This window comes from Azolla caroliniana, unplaced genomic scaffold (assembly GCF_043228905.1).
Source record: "Azolla caroliniana isolate FFs.n. ecotype wild unplaced genomic scaffold, voAzoCaro1.0.p SCAF_20, whole genome shotgun sequence".
Lineage (NCBI taxonomy): Eukaryota > Viridiplantae > Streptophyta > Polypodiopsida > Salviniales > Salviniaceae > Azolla > Azolla caroliniana.
Genome location: NW_028230455.1, coordinates 8027253 through 8045453, shown reverse-complemented (window position 1 = coordinate 8045453; position 18201 = coordinate 8027253).

Genomic DNA, 18201 nt, shown 5'->3' with positions numbered 1-18201 from the left:
GCTTCCAATTGGACTTCCGGTTACGGATTGCACCGGCCTCCACTGCTTGCCGGTTCGGTTGCTCACCGTAATACCGATCCGTTTCGCCCGATCCGTCTCGCTTACCGGCTCTGGCTTATTCAGCCGATCCGGCTCCGGTTGAGCTTGCCGCTCAACACTCCCCCTCAAGCTCAACCCGAGGTGGGGTCATAGTGTCGACCTCTGTGGCAGTCGGTTCTCCCAACCGACTTCTCCTGGCGTCACTCCGCCTTGCTCGCGCTCCTCGTCCGGTCCGGTCCCGTTTGCCGTGACCCCTTTGGTTCTGCGCGCCTCGACCCTCTCGGTCAGCATGTCTGCTCAATAGGCCCATCTCAGCACTCACGTTGTTGTGACTCCGTCGCTTGCCGATCCATCGGTTCTCCCACGATGGCATCGACTTCCGCTGTGTCCGTGTCCCCTTGGCCTTCAGTCGATCCGACTCATCCGAATCCATCTGTTGATCCGAGTCAGCTGTCTCCGACTCGTTCCAACTCTTGTTCGAATCGGTACACTCCGATTCGACTTCCGGCTTCAGGCCTCTCACCACATCGGACCACTTCCGAGTCTCGGCCTTCTCCATGCTTCCCTCGGCTTCTTCAGCTGGTGAACCGAAATCGAATTCTTCATTCGACTCCGCGTCATGGTCAGTACCGTCGTGATGACCTCCGCACAGCATGCACTTCTCTTCCTGAGTGCACAACTCTTCTCCACAGCCGCTTGCTCCGACCTGTTCGGATGTGTCGACTTCCTTCGTCGACTCGGCTTCCTTCAGCTTCTTGTCTCCTCTTCTTCCGGCTCTCCTCTTACCGACGGGTTCAACAGTTTTTTGGCCTTTGCCCGTTTCGGTAGAGACTTTGCCCTTGCTTCTCCCCCTCAAGTGCGGCACGTCGAGATGCTGAATACCAAGCATGTCGGTAAAGTGCTGCAACTTGTCTGATCCGAGCGGCTTGGTGAAGATGTCGGCAACTTGCCGATCCGTATGAACATGCCGTAGGTCAACTTCACCGCTCAGGACCCGCTCACGCACGAAGTGGTAGTGCACCTCGATGTGCTTTGTGCGAGCATGGAACACAGGGTTCTTGGCAAGCTACAGGTTGCTCATGTTATCGCAGTACATCGGGATCGGGGTCGGTACCTCGATCCGCAAGTCTCGCAGCAGTCGCCGAAGCCAGATGGCTTCACAAGTGGCAACGGTAGCGGCCCGGTACTCAACATCAGTGCTTGACAAAGCCACTGTGGGCTGCTTCTTGTTGCTCCACGCAACGGTCACGCTACCTATGGAGAACATGTATCCGGAAGTGGAGCGGCGGTCCGACGCATCGCCGGCCCAGTCAGCATATGTGTAACCGACAAGCTCTTCGGGTATACCTCGCCGGTATAGCAGTCCCCGGTCCTTAGTGCCGCTGACATACCGTAATATTCGTTGTGCGCACTGAAGGTGCTCCACGGTCGGCTTCTGCATGAACTGACTTACCATGCCGACCGGATAGCTGAGGTCGGGTCGGGTTATGGTTAAGTAGATCAGGCTTCCGACAACCTGTCGGAACCGTTTCTCATTGCAGGCCGGTCCGGAGGTGGGATGGAGCTTCTGGTTCCGGTCCAGGGGTGTGGAGACAGGTCGGCAATCCGTCATGCCGAACTTATACAACATATTCAACACGTAATGTCGTTGTGAGAGCAATATGCCGTCGGGGGTCCGGATCACTTCGATCCCAAGAAAATAATGAAGGTCCCCCAGGTCCTTCATTTCGAATGCGTCCGATAACTGGGACTTGATGCGGTTGATTTCGGGAAGACCCGGTCCGGTGATGACTAAATCATCCACATACAAGAGTATACATACCGGACCGTCAGAGCCTTGCCGGATGAACAACGAAGAGTCCAACTTAGAGACAGCAAACCCCAGCTTACGCAACCGGTGCGTGATCTTCGCGTTCCAAGCTCGGGGGGCTTGCTTCAAGCCGTAAAGCGACTTCTTCAGTCGGCATACCGCCGACTTGTTCATCTCCGATTGAAATCTGGGGGGCTGAGTCATAAAGACTTCTTCTTCAAGCTCGCCTTGAAGGAAGGCGTTCTTCACATCCATCTGGTGAAGATGCCACCCCCTTGCCGCAGCAACCGCCAGTACCACACGAACCGTCGTCATCTTCGCCACAGGAGCGAAGGTCTCGTCGTAGTCGATTCTGTGGGTCTGCGCGTATCCCTTCGCCACTAACCGGGCTTTGTACCGGTTAATAGAACCGTCGGCATTGTACTTGACCTTGTACACCCATTTGCATCCGATCGGTTTACAGTGACGGGGAGGATCAACTAGGTCCCAAGTTTCGTTGGCATCGAGTGCCCGCATTTCTTCGTCCATAGCGGCATGCCAATTTGCGTCCTTTGCCGCTTCTACATAGCTCTCCGGCTCACGCACTTCTGTTACCTTAGTCATGTACGCATAATGATGCGCCATGTATTCATTGTACCCATACCGCATGACGGGATCCTTCTGGCGGGTTGATTGGCGCAACGCACCGTCACCTGATTTGAGGCCCTTCTTGGCCAGTTCGGTCTTCGTTGTCGAAGATCCGCCTTTCTCCTTTCCGGAGTCGGATACGCACCAATCCGACTCATCGTTGCCGGTTTCGAATTCCGGCATCTTCCTCTTCCCCTTCTCTTTGCGCGTGAACCGTTTCCTCGGTTCTTTGCGCGGGGAGAGCACGACAGAGTCTCCACCACTTGTCGTCTCTTCATCCGACTGGTCCATCCGACTCAGTCGCTCGTTCAGTCCACTCAACCGAAACGATTCTGGACTCTCATCTTGAGTCCCGGCTTCATCATCCTCTGCCAGGGCTGATTTAGGCTCACTGACCTGATCTTCCGGCATTGGGTCGGGATCGGAAGTCGGAGTCGGTACGGAGTACTAGGATGCCGATTCATCAAACTCGACATCCCGGCTAACTCGGACTTCCTTTGTCCGGGGGTTGTAGCACTTATACCCCTTTTGCTCTTGAGCATAGCCAACTAGGATGCATTTTTCCGATTTTGCATCCAACTTTCTCCGCTTCTGATCTGGCACATGCACATACGCTATGCTGCCGAATATCCGAAGGTGTCTTAAGTTTGGCTTGCGCCCGAAATACAGCTCATGAGCTAACACCTTGTCACCAATGCGGTTTTGTATGTAGACGGCTGTTTGGACCGCCTCCGCCCAGTAGAACCGGGGCATGCTCTTTTCCTCTAGCATTGCCCTTGCCGCTTCTACGAGTGTCCGGTTCTTCCTTTCGGCCACACCGTTTTGCTCCGGTGTGTATCTGCAGCTGAACTCTCGCCGAATTCCCTTCTGCTGCAGATAACTAGTGAATTGGCCGGAAAAATATTCCTTTCCGCCATCTGACCGAAGGCATTTGATCTTCCTCTCCGATTCCCGTTCCACCATCTTCTGGATGCTTCGAAAGCAGTCGAAGACTTCGCTCTTCTGCTCAATGAGGTAGATCCAAGTATGTCGAGTATAGTCGTCGATGAAGGAGACGAAGTATCGGCTCCCGCCAAGGCTTACACTTTGTGCCGGTCCCCACATATCCGAATGGATGAGATCAAGCTTGTTATGGCTCCGATTCCGTTCGGTGGGGAATGGAAGCCGGTGTTGCTTCCCAAGTTGGCAGGCTTCACAAATTTCGGCTCTCGGGCCGCTGAACTTCAGCAAACCGAAAACGACTTCTTTCGTTTGCAGGTCTTGAAGCCTCTGGTAGTTGACGTGGCCTATCCGCTTGTGCCACAGGTCGATGTCCGACTCGACCTTCTGTCGTTTCGCGAACAAAGCGGTGCCAATGTCATTGGTGTTGAGGATAAACATCCTCCCGTCTCTGCACCCTTGCGCAATGACTTCGCCCTCATCCTCAATGAAGCACCCGAGGTACGTAAACCGCACCTGCATCCCCTGGTCGACAATCTGACCGACGGACACCAGGTTCTTCGTGATTGTCGGAACGTGTAATACGTTCATCAGCTTCCCTTTTTGTCCGACGTGGCTTAAAGGGACTTCTCCGACGTGCACGATTGGGTGAGGAGTGTCGTCTCCGGTTTCGACTACTCCTGGTTGATCTTGTTTCTCTAGAAAGGAGAACCACTCTTTGTGGCTCGTCATGTGGTTCGACGCGCCAGAATCAACATACCACACTTCCTCCGTTTTGGAAGTGGTCTTCTTCATTGAGTTTGCCTTGTGATTCATCACCAAGGTTGGCCCCTTACCAGCCTTTCCGGTTCTGGATCCTCCTGATCCGTTTGCAAATCTCCTTGATAGAGGCGAGTGAGTCGCAAATCTCCTTTATCCGGCCCGTGTAGTCTGCCACAGACATGTTCTTCTGTCGAATATTGCTCAACTCCTGTCTGAGTTGCAGCTTCCGAGCAGTGGTGCTTGCGGCGAAAACCTTTTTCAGGTTCCCCCAATCATCCTTCAGTGTCTTGGCGTCACGGATGTGGCTGAGCAGTTGATCACCGACACTGGACGCGAAGCAGTACATCACCCTGCTTGCCGCTTGTTCCCATATCGGGAAGTCCTTGTGTGCCGAGTCGGGCGCCGCATCATTCGCTCCTTCGACATAACTCCAGTACCCGTGTCCAAGGAAGTACTAGTGCATCTTGTAAGACCAGGATGCGTAGTTGCTCCTGTCGAGCTTCTCCACCGGGAGCGACGTAGCCATGCCTCTATCCATGTCTTTTACTGTGTCTGTTTTTGACCTGTTAGGGTTTTCTTCACAAGAGTAAATGTCTGCAGCAGAGGTTCTCAACCCTCGCGCTCTGATACCATGTAAACGTAAGTGTTTGCGGAAGCGTAAAACAGAGAACACAGAGAGAGACAGAGAGAGACAGAGAGAGACAGAGAGACAGAGAGAGCAGAACGTAGTTTCAAAATTATATCAAGACTCTGTACACACACTGTGCTAAGTAGCACTATTTATACAAGTCCTCTTGGGACTGATAGAAGTACCATGTACTTCAATGCTCACACGAGCATCTGACACTTACTACGAGACTATAGCTACCTAGTAGTCTATCCTATACTAGGCTTCCAATTGGACTTCCGGTTACGGATTGCACCGGCCTCCACTGCTTGCCGGTTCGGTTGCTCACCATAATACCGATCCGTTTCGCCCGATCCGTCTCGCTTACCGGCTCCGTCTTATTCAGCCGATCCGGCTCCGGTTGAGCTTGCCGCTCAACACATCACGCTTAATGGCAGCCGTTTCTGTCAACGCTTTCCCCTTGATTCTCTCTCACATCATATCTTTTATTCCTTACTTCCATGGGACATTAAAGTACCCATCTGAGTCACACTACCTAATACTTATTATTCCTAGAGTATTTACAATGTTTGTACATTAAGGCAATTTCGTGTGCATCCACACACATCCCTGTTCACGTGCATCCGGCCCCTTTTCTCCTCGTAGCCGGAATCCCCCACGACACCAGGAAGTATAGAGGAATGGTAAACCTCCAAGAGAGATACATGAAAAATGTCATGGATGCGATAGTGGGGAGGAAGGTTTAGTCGATAGGCCATGGGATTGATACACTCAGAGATGTAGAAGGGGCCCAAATTTGTGGTCGTAATATTGCGTCATAGTAGCCAAACCATGTCACCTACTTGAAGGTTGGGCATCGGAGCTCGTAGATGGTTAGTCGTTGCCTTTTTTCGGTCTTGCGCATTCACGAGCTCGAGAGTTAGATCTTGGTGGATTTCTTTTAGACGATGCACTCACTCTTCAACTGAGGGGTTCACCAAACCAGAGGGAAGGGATATGTTGAAGTGAGTTTGGAAACCAAAGTTGGCAAAGAATGGGGAGGTTCTGATGAATGAATGAAGGGTGTTATTATAAGCGAATTTAGCCAATGGGAGGAACGTAGTCTAATCGTCTTGTTGGTAAATCACCACAAATCGAATATATTGCTCTAGTACCTGATTTACGCGTTCCATCTGCCCGTCTATTTGTGGATAGAATGTCGTTGATAACTTGGTGGTGGTGCCAAGAATATGGAAGAGACGTTTCCAAAAATGGGAAATAAATGGAGCACCAAGATCGGAGACAATGTCATTAGGCAACCCATGGAGGCGCACAACATTCGCTAAGATTAGATTCGATGTCCCTAAGCCTGAGATGGCTTTGGAACATGGTATAAAATGCGCCATTTTGGTAAATCGGTCCAAGACTACCAAGATAGAGTCATGTCCCTCAGAGAGTGGCAAGTCGGTGATGATGTCCATAGAAATGGATGACCACAACCGATTCGGTAGTGGGAGAGGTCAAAGCAGTCCATACGAGTGATGATGGACTATTTTGGATCAAGCACAAATGTCACAAGTCTTGATGAAGTCTTTCACTAGCTTCCACATTTGGGATCACCAATAGGTCCGAGAGATAAGCTCTAACATTTTGGCGACCCCAAAATGACCCGCAAGCGAACCATCGTGGCATTTAGTTAGAATGCGAACTCGGCACGGCCTTTCCGGGACGTAGACTAGATTGTTCCTCAAGAGTACCCCATCTCGAAAGGAGAATTTTTCAAGGTCATCTTGTTGTGATCGATGAGTTGGGTCCTCGAAACATGCTTTGATTTCCTAAGCAAAGTGATTGGTTGCAGTGGCCGTGGTGATGTCAGCAAGGAGGGTCTCGTCTTCGAGGACATATGTCGCGAAGATTTGAACTTGATCAAGTGTTAACAAACCTTGGGATTATTGATCGTATGCCTTGTCCCTAGGGCAGGGTGCTAGCTCCGGCCACTTAGAAAGAGCATCAGCTTTGCTATGCTAGTGTCCTAGACGAAACACGATTTCGAAGTCATAGTCGGCAAGGAAAATTGACCATCGAGCTTGTCGATGATTCAAGGTGTGGGTAGAAGAAAAATAGAGAAGGTTTTTATGGCCAGTTACGATTTGAACATGGTGTTGGGCCCCAACGAGGTAAGGCCTCCATTCCTCGAACGCAAACATAATGGCTTCATGTTCCTTGTCATAGATCGAATAGTTCATCTCCGGAGTTGTGAATTTATCCGAGTAGTAAGCTATTGGATGGTGTACCCCCTCATTGTCAGGTTGTGAGAGGATAGTGCCAATAGCAAAGTCTGACGCATTTGTTTCCACTATGAATGGCTTTGTTGGGTCGGGATGAAGGATACTAGGCGGTCATAAAGGCATATTTAAGCACCATGAATGCAGATTGTTCTGCCAACGTCCAACAGAAGGGTTGGTCCTTACGGGTAAGTGCAACCAATGTTCGCACAAATTTGGAGAACCCCTTAATAAACCGACGATAGAAATTTGCAAAGCAAAGGAAGGATTGAACGTCTCTTACCCGGGTGGGAGGTTGCCATTCTTGAATTGCGGCCACTTTCCGTTGATCCATAGAAATACCATTAGGAGAGATGATGTAGCCCAGAAATTCTACAGAACACTGCTTGAATGCGCATTTCTCATATTTGGCGTAAAGACCATGTTCCCGAAGTCTTGAAAGCACCAAGTGGACATGCTGCTCATGGGTATCGAGATCCGGGGAGTAGATGAGAATGTCATCTAGATAGACCACCATCAATTGGTTGAGATACTCACGGAAAATATCATTCATCATGTGTTGGAATACGGCAGGGACGTTGGTTAGCCCAAATGGCATGACATGATACTTGAACAAGCCGTATCGGGTTTGGAACGTCGTCTCTCGGACGGATATGCACTAGGTTGTAAGCCCCTCGTAGATCTATTTTTTAGAACACTTGTCCAAGCCAAAGGTGATCCAAAAGCTCTGGAATCAAAGGTAGTGGGTAACGATTGCAGATCTTTACCTTGTTAAGTCCTCGGTAATCGACACATAGAAGCAAGGAGCCATCTTTTTTCTTAACGAACGGGATTGGAGCCCCATCCGGATATTTTGAGTGACGAATGAACTCTTTCAACAAGTTTTCGTCGATGTATGCACGAAGCGCATCCAACTCTAGCTCGAATAACCCGTAGATGGGACCAAAGGGGGACATGCATTGTCCTGGATGTCGATTGGACAGTTGTATGGCCGATGCTCTGGCAATCGATCTGCATTCCATTTCTCAAAGACATTAGAGAACTCTCGATATTTTGAAAGAATTGAGGTTGAAGGTTCGACCATAGTAGCAGCTTGAGCAGGATGGTCTTCCTCAAGCTTGACCTGACCAGGTGAAGTGTTGATGTCATGAGCAACTTTCAAGTTATTGTTAGCTTTGCCCATCCGAGTTGAAGTCGAGGGATTGCCTATGCCAATCCACAATGGGATTGTGCATTACTAACCAAGACAACCCTAGAATGACAGGATGCTTATGGTAATAAATTAGATCGAACGCGATCATTTCCCAATGAGATCCCATAATGAGCTCTAGTGGAATCGTTTCTTCTATGATGGCACCCGACAGGAGTGGTCATTTATTGATAACCTCAACCGGAATAGGCTTTGTTTTGATGACCTTAGGGATGGAGTACGCATGGCCAAAGAGCACATCCATAAAACATGTCGTGGCTCTAGAATCAAGTAGGGCGGTGGTGTATATCACCCAAGTCCCTATCTTCAAGCTCATTGGTACCGTAAAACCATTTCGAGATGGCACCTCATGAGTACAACTGATCATCTAACAGATGGAGCCCAGCTGCATAGCACTTGGTGCACCTAGGCCCTCCCGTTTCCCGGTATGCGACTACCATTCACCGGGCAAGAGGTAGTAAGATGTCCAAACACGCAACAGTAGAAGCACAAGTTGTTGTCTCGTCGATGTTGTCATTGTGCATTGGACAACGATTGGGGGCCCACTTTATCCACCTCCATCGGCGTAAGTGAATCAGTGGTTGCGACTTGGTTCAGGACATCTGGCAGGGTTGGAGATTGAGAGGAAGAAGGCCAAAAAGAAGACATCCTAGGCCTTATTGCCCGGGTTGTATGCTCCTCTTGACAGAGCTCGAAGAGACGGTTATCACATCGTATCGCTTGTGTTATCACTTTGTTGAGTGTGGTCGGCTCTGGAAAATTTAGTAATAGATTTTTTACATCACCCCTCAATCACCGATGGAATTGATCACGTAGGGCTTGATCGCCCCACCCCACATCACAGGCCAGTTGGTGGAATTCAGAGGCGTAGGTGGAGGTTGCGCGATTAACTTGCTATAGGGAATAGATCTTAGTGAGTGCAACTCATCTTTGTCTGTCTCCCGGAAAGTAGCTTTAAACTCAGTGAGAAAGGCTGGGAAATCTTCCAAAAGTGGTGATGTCATTTCCACCAAGGGAGCAAACCACGCCTCCATTGGTGCCGTCAACAATGAACCCAAGAAACCAACCTGGTGGAACCCTATGGTGTAACGACGGGGTTGTAGATGGATGATGACGCGGATCTGATTAAGGAATCTGCGTAGTCGTGCACGTTCCATCGAACTTATCGGGTAGGCTAACCTTGGGTTCATAGTAGGGTTCTTAGGATGGTGATGGTGGGTTGAGTGTGGTTGCTAGGGTAACCAAGGATGTGGCAGACTAAAGCTCAAATAAAGATTGACAGAGGGTAGCATTCTCGGCTTGGAGTTGTTTCAAAGCTGCAAGTATTTGAGGTAGGCTATTGGACGGATCAGACATGGCATGGCTTTTGAGGTGTGGTTAGCGAAGAGGGGGAGAGAGAAAAAAAGGAAGGTGAACAAATTGTTAAGGAAAGAAGAAGAATCGGAACTACAAGGATGTGATTGACAAGTGTAAAAGACCTACAAGGACACGAATGACAAGCTAAAGAGCAAGTATCATTAACTGGTGTTGTTAACCTTGAATTCATTCAAGGTGAACTCAAATATTTATACTAAGAGGCATGCATGTGATACACTCAATTATGCTCATGATACTAACTTAAAGCTACAAGGAACAATTATGCATATGATTGTATATTGGATATGTTGGTTAACATATAACACTCGATTATAACACAAGAGGTCCCGAATTTGAATCTTGACATGACCACTATCATGTCCGTGACACTGTCCTTCATAATCCAAACATGGATTTTCTTTTTTCAAACACCTCTTTTGTAGAAGAAGACGAAGGACATTGACAAATTAAAGAATTCACCTTCATTGGTATTGAACCCTTTACTTCATAATATATGACTAAAGTAGAAATCGGGGTCATCATTGTCCATGGAACAAAGACCAACACTACATCTCAATTTTTCTACCAATGTATTATCACACCTAACATTTATTTAATAGCCTCTTCGAGAGTACTTGGATCATCAATAGACAACATGTATTGACAATGCATCGAGACCTCTCTTAGAATAGTTTGAGAGTGTAATATTGTCTTAAGTACAACTTGAAGCAACTTTTTGGAACTTGGATGCATAAAATGAACTTGGAGAATATCTTCACATTAGGTTGTTGAGGTTTTTTATTGTTGCATGTTTCCTGTTAGAGTATCCCAAACAAGCCTTGGATCTTTGATCAAGGTCATAATTTTGTCCAACTATAGAGCTCCTTCAAAAAACATTGCGAATAACTAAGGGTTGTCTCCATAAGATGAGGTACAACTAAGAAAACTAAAGGACATACATCAGAGATACCCATGGTGCTTATATATCATTGAAAAGAATCGATGGTGATTCAGTGCAGTGGAATAGGTTAGAGATGTGTGTCGTGTGTGTCTGTGTGTGTGTGTGTGTTTGAGAAGAGGAGAGGAGAGAGACACAAGATAGATGGGATATAAAATAGAATACTGAAGAATATGTATATTACAAAGGAGATTAACTGACACATTACAAAGTAGGAGGAGGGTGCTTTATATAGTCACCCTCTATCTTCATTAACTATCGAAGCTCATCGGCCATGGGGAATGTGGAAACACATTAGTTATGTGTCATAGAATATGATTCTATGACACATAGTTAATGTGTAGAGAGTAGTGGTGTGACTTTTGACCTTTGAGTGTTCATACACTCTCAAGGGTGTGTTCACACACTAGACTCGGCTGAGCTTGATTCTCAACACACCCCCTCAAGCTCAACTTGGGTCGGCTCCTTTCGGTACCAGCTGGTACCCGGTTAGGACGGTATCTAGTTCTCTCTTCTACTCCCCCTCGAGCTTGGCAAGTCAGGGATCATCAAACCAAGGTCTGACATGAATTGATGAAGCTTGTCAACTCCTAGGGCTTTGGTGAAGATGTCAGTCGTCTATAGATTCATGTTGATGTGTTGAAGGTCGACATCTCCAACATGAACGCGCTCTCGAATGAAGTGATAGTGCACTTCGATATGCTTCGTGCATGCGTGGAACACCGGGTTCCGAGCCAGATAAATATTGCTCATGTTGTCGCAGTAAAGGGGAATCAGATCTTTGATGGGAATGCCCAGATCCTTTAATATCCTCTTGAGCCATATGGCTTCACATGCAGCCACTACTGCACCCTTGTATTCGGCCTCTGTGCTCGAAAGAGTGACGGTTGGTTGCTTCTTGATACTCTAGGAGATGGCCCCACTTCCAAGGGAGAAGACGAAACCAGAGGTTGATTGTCGATCGCCTTTGTACTCGGCCCAGTCGGCATCTATATACCCTTCGAGTCGAATTGGTGTGGCCGATTTGTAGAGAATCCCACAATCCATTGTGCCGCTCATGTATCGTAACACTCACTTAGCGCAATCCAAGTGAATGTCACGTGGTGTTTGCATAAATTGGCTAAGGAGACCAACCGGGTAGCTGAGGTCAAGTTGAGTGATCGTGAGATAGATGAGGCTCCCGATCAGCTATTGGTATTGAATCGGCTCACACTCTTCTGTGCCGTAGTCAGTAGTTAGCTTCAGATTCCGATCGAGAGGGTTTGCCACAGACTTACACTCAGTCATCCCGAACTTGTATAACAAGTTAAGGATGTAGTGTCGTTGAGAGATCATAATGCTGGTTGGAGTCTGAATTACCTCGATGCTAAGGAAGTAATGGAGCTCCTTCATGTCCGCCATCTTGAATTTGTCGAAGAGGAGGGACTTGACCTTGTTGATGTCAACTAGATTTTCACCTCCAATGACTAGATCATCCACGTATAGGATGATGACAATCAAGTTTCCAGAATCGCTTCTGATGTAGAGAAAGTTGTTGGATTTTGACATTCTAAAGCCGATTCGATGAAGATATTGTGTTATCTTCGAGTGCCAAGCATGTGGTGCTTGCTTAAGGCCTTAGAGTGGCTTCTTTAGTTGACATACTGCTTTCAAATGGATGTTGGTTTCGAAGCCATCGTGGATCCTTGTCTGCTTCTGCAAAGCTCTCCAGTTCACGATCTGCTACCACCTTCATCATAAAGGCATAGTGATATGCCATATAGTCGTTGTAGCCAAATCGGCTAACCAGATTCTTCTCTTGGGTGGAGCGACAGAGTTTCTCATTTGTCGGTGTAATTGCCTTCTTAACTTCGGGTGGCCTCATAAGAGGCACATCAAAGCCACCGAACTCACTGTCGAGTGAGTGAGTTGATATATTGTCGTCGAATTGATCGTCTTCATTTTGGCCTTCCCTTTTTCCATCTTCAGACTCGTCCGAGATGTGCTTTGGTTGCTCAGGGGCTCTTGTGGCCCACTGAGCCTCATCGTGATCAGCCTTTCTTCGAACATATGCCTTAGTCGATCTTTGTCTTCTATCTCTTGGTTGGTCAAGTTCGGGTCAACTGGAAATGGTTTGGGAAGAGTCAACTCCAATTCGTACCGTGATGTCGATTCGTCGAAGACAACATCTTGATTTACATGAGCCTTCCATGTAGAGGGGTTGAAGCATTTGTACCCCTTTTGCTCTAGTGAGTATCCTACAAGGATACATTTCTCTGACTTGGGATCTAGCTTTTTCCTCTTTTCGTCGGGGATGTGCACGTATGCAATGGAGCCGAATATCCTTACATGGGATAGATCCGGCTTCTTCCCATAGTATTTCTCGTGCGGGGTGACCTCATGCACTCCAGATGTTGTGCACAGGTTCATGAGGTAGACAACAGTATTTGTAGCTTCTGCCCAATATGACTTGGGCATATGCTTCTTGTTCAGCATGGCCCTTACTACTTCGAGGATGTGCTAATTCTTGCGTTCGGCTACACTGTTTTGTTGCGGTGTGTGTCAGCTAGTGAATTCTCGCCAAATTACTTTTTGGCGAAGGTATGTCGTGAATGCATCAGAGAAGTATTCCTTTCCTCCGTCCGACCGAAGACATCATACATGGCAACCAATTGTCTTTTCGACTTCGCGTTTGAATTTTTGGAAGTGTGTAAACACTTTGCTCTTCATCCTCATGGGAAAGATCCATGTGTGTCTAGAGAAGTCGTCGATGAAGGTAACATAGTACCAACGTCCTCCGAATGTGGTCGTCTGTGCTGGTTCCCACACATCCGAGTGGATCACATCTAGGAGGCCTTTGCTCACATTTCGCTCCTTTGGAAATGGGTGCCGATGTTGCTTGCCGAATTGGCATGCTTCACATACTCCTTCAATCTCTTTCTCTTTGAAGTTCGGGAGCCCGATGACGACTCCTTTCGATTGCATCGCCTTGAGTTTGTTGAGATTGATATTGCCAATTCTTTTATGCCATAGCTCTCAATTGCATCATCTTGCTGGTAATGGGAGTTGTTTTCATAGGTTAGACCTCGTTTGCCTCGTCTTTGGCCGAATCGGCCTGGGTAGGTCGAGTGCAACTCGTCCCTATGGCGTATGTTGGAGTGTATCTAGTAGCTTTCACACATCCCCACGAAATGGGTGACATTCTTGTACATTCCCGGCCACCAATACTTCTCCTTTAACTTCTCAAATGTTGCCCACGTTCCTTCAATCCATCCGAGGCATTACTTTTAATTCGATTGTGATTTTCTTCAACCAATAGCATTGATTGAAGATTGAAGAAAGATGGAGGATTCTCCCTTGCTAGAACGGGGATTCTCATTGCGTCGAACCGTGGTGTGAGGCCGTCGAGGCATATTTGCACCATCTCGTCATCATCCACATTGAGGCTTATTGAGCCGAGTGAATCATAGAGCTCTTGATCTTCAAGGTGTAGCTTGTGATGGACATATCCCTTTGTTGGATATTATTCAACTCTTGGCGGAGTTGAAGCTTTCTTGTGATTGTGTTGGCCGCGAAAATCTTCCTAAGATTCTCCCATGCTTCCTTCGGCGTCTCCACTTCTCGAATGTAGTCGAGCATGTGGTCATGAACACATGTCGCCAATAAATACATTATTCGACTCGCCGCTTGCTCCCATGTTGAGTAGTCGGTGTCCTTTGGGTCGGGTCGTTTTTCTTGTGCTCCTTTGATGTAGCTCCAATAACCTTGACCGACAAGGTATTGGTGCATCTTGTACTCCCAAGATGCAAAGTTGTTTTGGTCCAACTTCTCGCTAGGGAGAGCGCTCCCCATTTGAGTATTCATGGTGTTCAATGTAGATTTCTTCCTTCTTCTTCTCTTTTGAATACGAGCTATGTAGTCGCACTACGATTGCGATGAGCCGATTCTTCTTGAACGTCGACGTAGAACACAATACACGCGGATGGGCTAGATCGAGCTACCAACCTCGCTCTGATACCATGAAAAGAATCAATGGTGATTCTGTGCAGCGGAATAGGTTAGAGATGTGTTGTATGTGTGTGTGTGTGTGTGTGTGTGTGTGTGTGTGTGTGTGTGTGTGTGTTTGAGAAGAGGAGAGGAGAGAGACACAAGATAGATGGGATAGAAAATAGAATACTGAAGAATCTGTATATTACAAAGGAGATTAACCGACACATTACAAAGTAGGAGGAGGGTGCTTTATATAGTCACCCTCTATCTTCATTAACTACCGAAGCTTATCGGTCATGGGGAGAGTCATAGAATATGATGCTATGACACATAGTTAATGTCTCAAGAGTGGTAGTGTGACTTTTGACCTTTGAGTGTTAATACACTCTCAAGGGTGTGGTCACACACTAGACTAGGTTGAGCTTGATTCTCAACAATCACCAACAAAAGCTTCTTCAAAAAACAAATTTTGGTTTCATGTGAACTAAGCTTGGACTCTTCTAGGTCCAATGTTAAAATCCAGAATTCCTTATTTGTAAGTTCATTGATCTAAATCCACAACTATAGTTATTTTTTAAAATGTCGTGGACTCTCTATAATAGTAACATGGTCTCTCAACACCATATCCTCCAATGTTGACGAAAGAAACAAACCTTCACTCTAAAACATTTTAGAATAGCGTAAGAAGTTATGAGCAAACTAGTGAAATTGTGGTGCTTATGAAAAAAAGACTAAGAACAATGAAGCATGAAATATTTGGAAGGAATCATGAGCATATCGAAGAATTTATATATGCAATGGCATAAAGAGCACAATCATAAGGGAAATGCAACTAGAGAGATCCACAAATGGCATTGTGTCATAATGTTAGATGGACCAAAGCTTGAAGACCCCCAACACCATATCTTCCATATTGATGAAAGAAACAAAAGTTTACTCTAAAACATATCAAAATAAGGAAACAAGATTCTAATTCAAACTATCATGAATCGATGAAAAAATTAGTGAAATGTGGAGATCTTTACAAAAAGACTAAGAGCCAAAGAGCATGGAATACTCGGAATCATGAAATCATATTGAAAACATTTATATGTGCAATGACATGAACAACACAACATAACAGTGGAACACTCAAACGTAAAGATCCACAACTAGAATTGAGCAAAAATGTTGGCTAGATCAATGCTTAAAGACACCAACACTATGTGCTCCATATTGAAGAAATAAATAAAATCTCACGCCAAAACGCATAAAATAGGGCAAGGAGATTTTGGTTCACTTTATCATGAGCTTATGAACAAACTATCAAAATTGTGGTTGTTGTGACAAAAAGACTAACAAGAGAGCATGCCATACTGAGGAGGAGTTGTGGAACCATATTCAAAGACATCATATCGACAATGGCATTAAGGACATAATAGCCTTGAGCATACATGTTAGGTGGACCAATGCTCGAAGATTCCCAACAACATATCTTGCATATTGACACTCACTCTAAAACATATCAATGTAGAGTAAGAATATTTTTGTTTGGACTACCATGAACCCATGAACTAAATAGCAAAAATGTGGTGGTTCTTACAAAAAACTTAAGAACGAGATAACATGAAATATATGCCTATAATATCCTTCCTTTTCTTTTGTTTATTATTTTGTATTTGTAGTATTTGACTCTCTCTCATTTACATTTTCCTAAATGTGTTTATGCTTTGAAGATGAAACTTTAATGAACCATCCTTTAGGGAGTACATGGACATTGTTGTATACATGTTAAATTTTTTAGTTGTTTTCATATTTCCAATAGGGTTAATTGTTGCTATTTTCGTGCATGAAAAATGTTGACAATAACTTCTTTCCAGGATGTTAATTTGATCCAAAACAATAAAAAATAATTAGGTGCATTTTGGTGTCGTACTTATCTCTACTAATGTGAAGATGACCAATTGGGCATTTGAGTACATCTTAACCTATGTGATTTTCCAAAAATAAACATAACTTAGATATCGTTATAAAGAAATTTTACTTTCCATACATATACGTGACGTTTATTCCAAAACCTTGAATGTTATTATATTGAAACAATCCCACAACCTCTTATTAATATATTTGGACTAGTCAATACGCGAATTTTAATTTGGAATATATGAAATTATGCCAAATGGACTAGTCAATAAGTGAATTTTAAGCTAGAATATATGAAATTGTGCTAAGTATATTTTACATTGTTTCTTGAATATTTAACAACCACCCATACTATATTATGAGAATCTCAATCTAGAATGGAAATCAAAGTGATGGGGTCCCCTTCGGTATGTGTTTAACATATGTGATTTTCAAATTGCACTTTTGCATGTCAATGTCTATGTCATGGTATAAAATAAATAGGAAAGGCGAGAAGTGGTAGTTAATGATCAAGGCATTGATCTTAGAGCAAAAAGATGAATGTAGAAGGAATGAATGAATGTAATATTGGAACCATCATACCAAACTATAACACTTGAATGTAAGGTTATAATGCCACGATTTTGATAAATGTATTACAATAACCATTGTCCTATTATATTGCATAATGGCTTATGTATGTTTATGTGGGTACACATGCACACATGTGGGCCAATTTTGGCCTTAGACGACGTTAATATATCTTTCTTTTCTTTCTTCTCTCCTCTCTCTCTCTCTCAAGAAGTTGTCCCACCTAACGTGTCCACCCCTAGAATGGTGAAGCTTTGTAGATTACTACGACTCATTAAACTATGGATACGAATTTTTCCCGACAAACCAATCACCATGAGACTTGCTAAAACACGCATGGGATCAGGCAAAGGACCTCCATAGTATTGGGTATTTGTAGTTTAGCAAGGCCGAATAATCTATGAATCAGGTGGAGTGTCGGAAGAGATAGCAAGAGTCGCTATATTTACTGTGTAATATTTATTTTATTTTGATTTGTTCTCAAAGACGAGACAACACTTAAGATGTAATTTCTTATTTGGTCTTATAGGCCATTTTGGCCTCTTAAAAGACGTTGATATATCTTTCTCTCTCTCTCTCTCTCTCTCTCTCTCTCTCTCTCTCTCTCTCTCTCTCTCTGCGGAACGAGGAAATCGTACACATCGATACATGTTAGAGCCCATACCGTTATCTGCCATTCGAACCATTGCTTCCATGCGACTTAGCTCACATGCATTGCGATGTGAGACAGGGTGTTGGGGCACAAGAGATGAGAGTGGTCGGCTATGCACACTTTGCCCTAAACAAGTTCACGAGTCTGAGTATCACACTTTGATACAATGCTCTGCCTTTGATCATATTCAACCATGCTTTCCACATCTCTTCGACCGAGCCCAATCCTTGCACGAATTCCTCTCACAACCACAATGTGCACTCTTGATTGCAACATTCATTGGTAAAGTTCTTGAGTATCGAGAGTCACTACTCACTTTCACACATATCACGTGAAATGTAATATTTTTGGTCTCATAGGTCATATTTGACCTCCGAAGACGATAATATAATCTATCTATCTATCTATCTATCTATCTCTTTGTCGATTTTTATCATTAAAAAAATTAGCTTACCCTAGTGGTAAGTCATTCACAATACTAGCAGTGTCTAGCACTACATCTTGGATTTGAAACC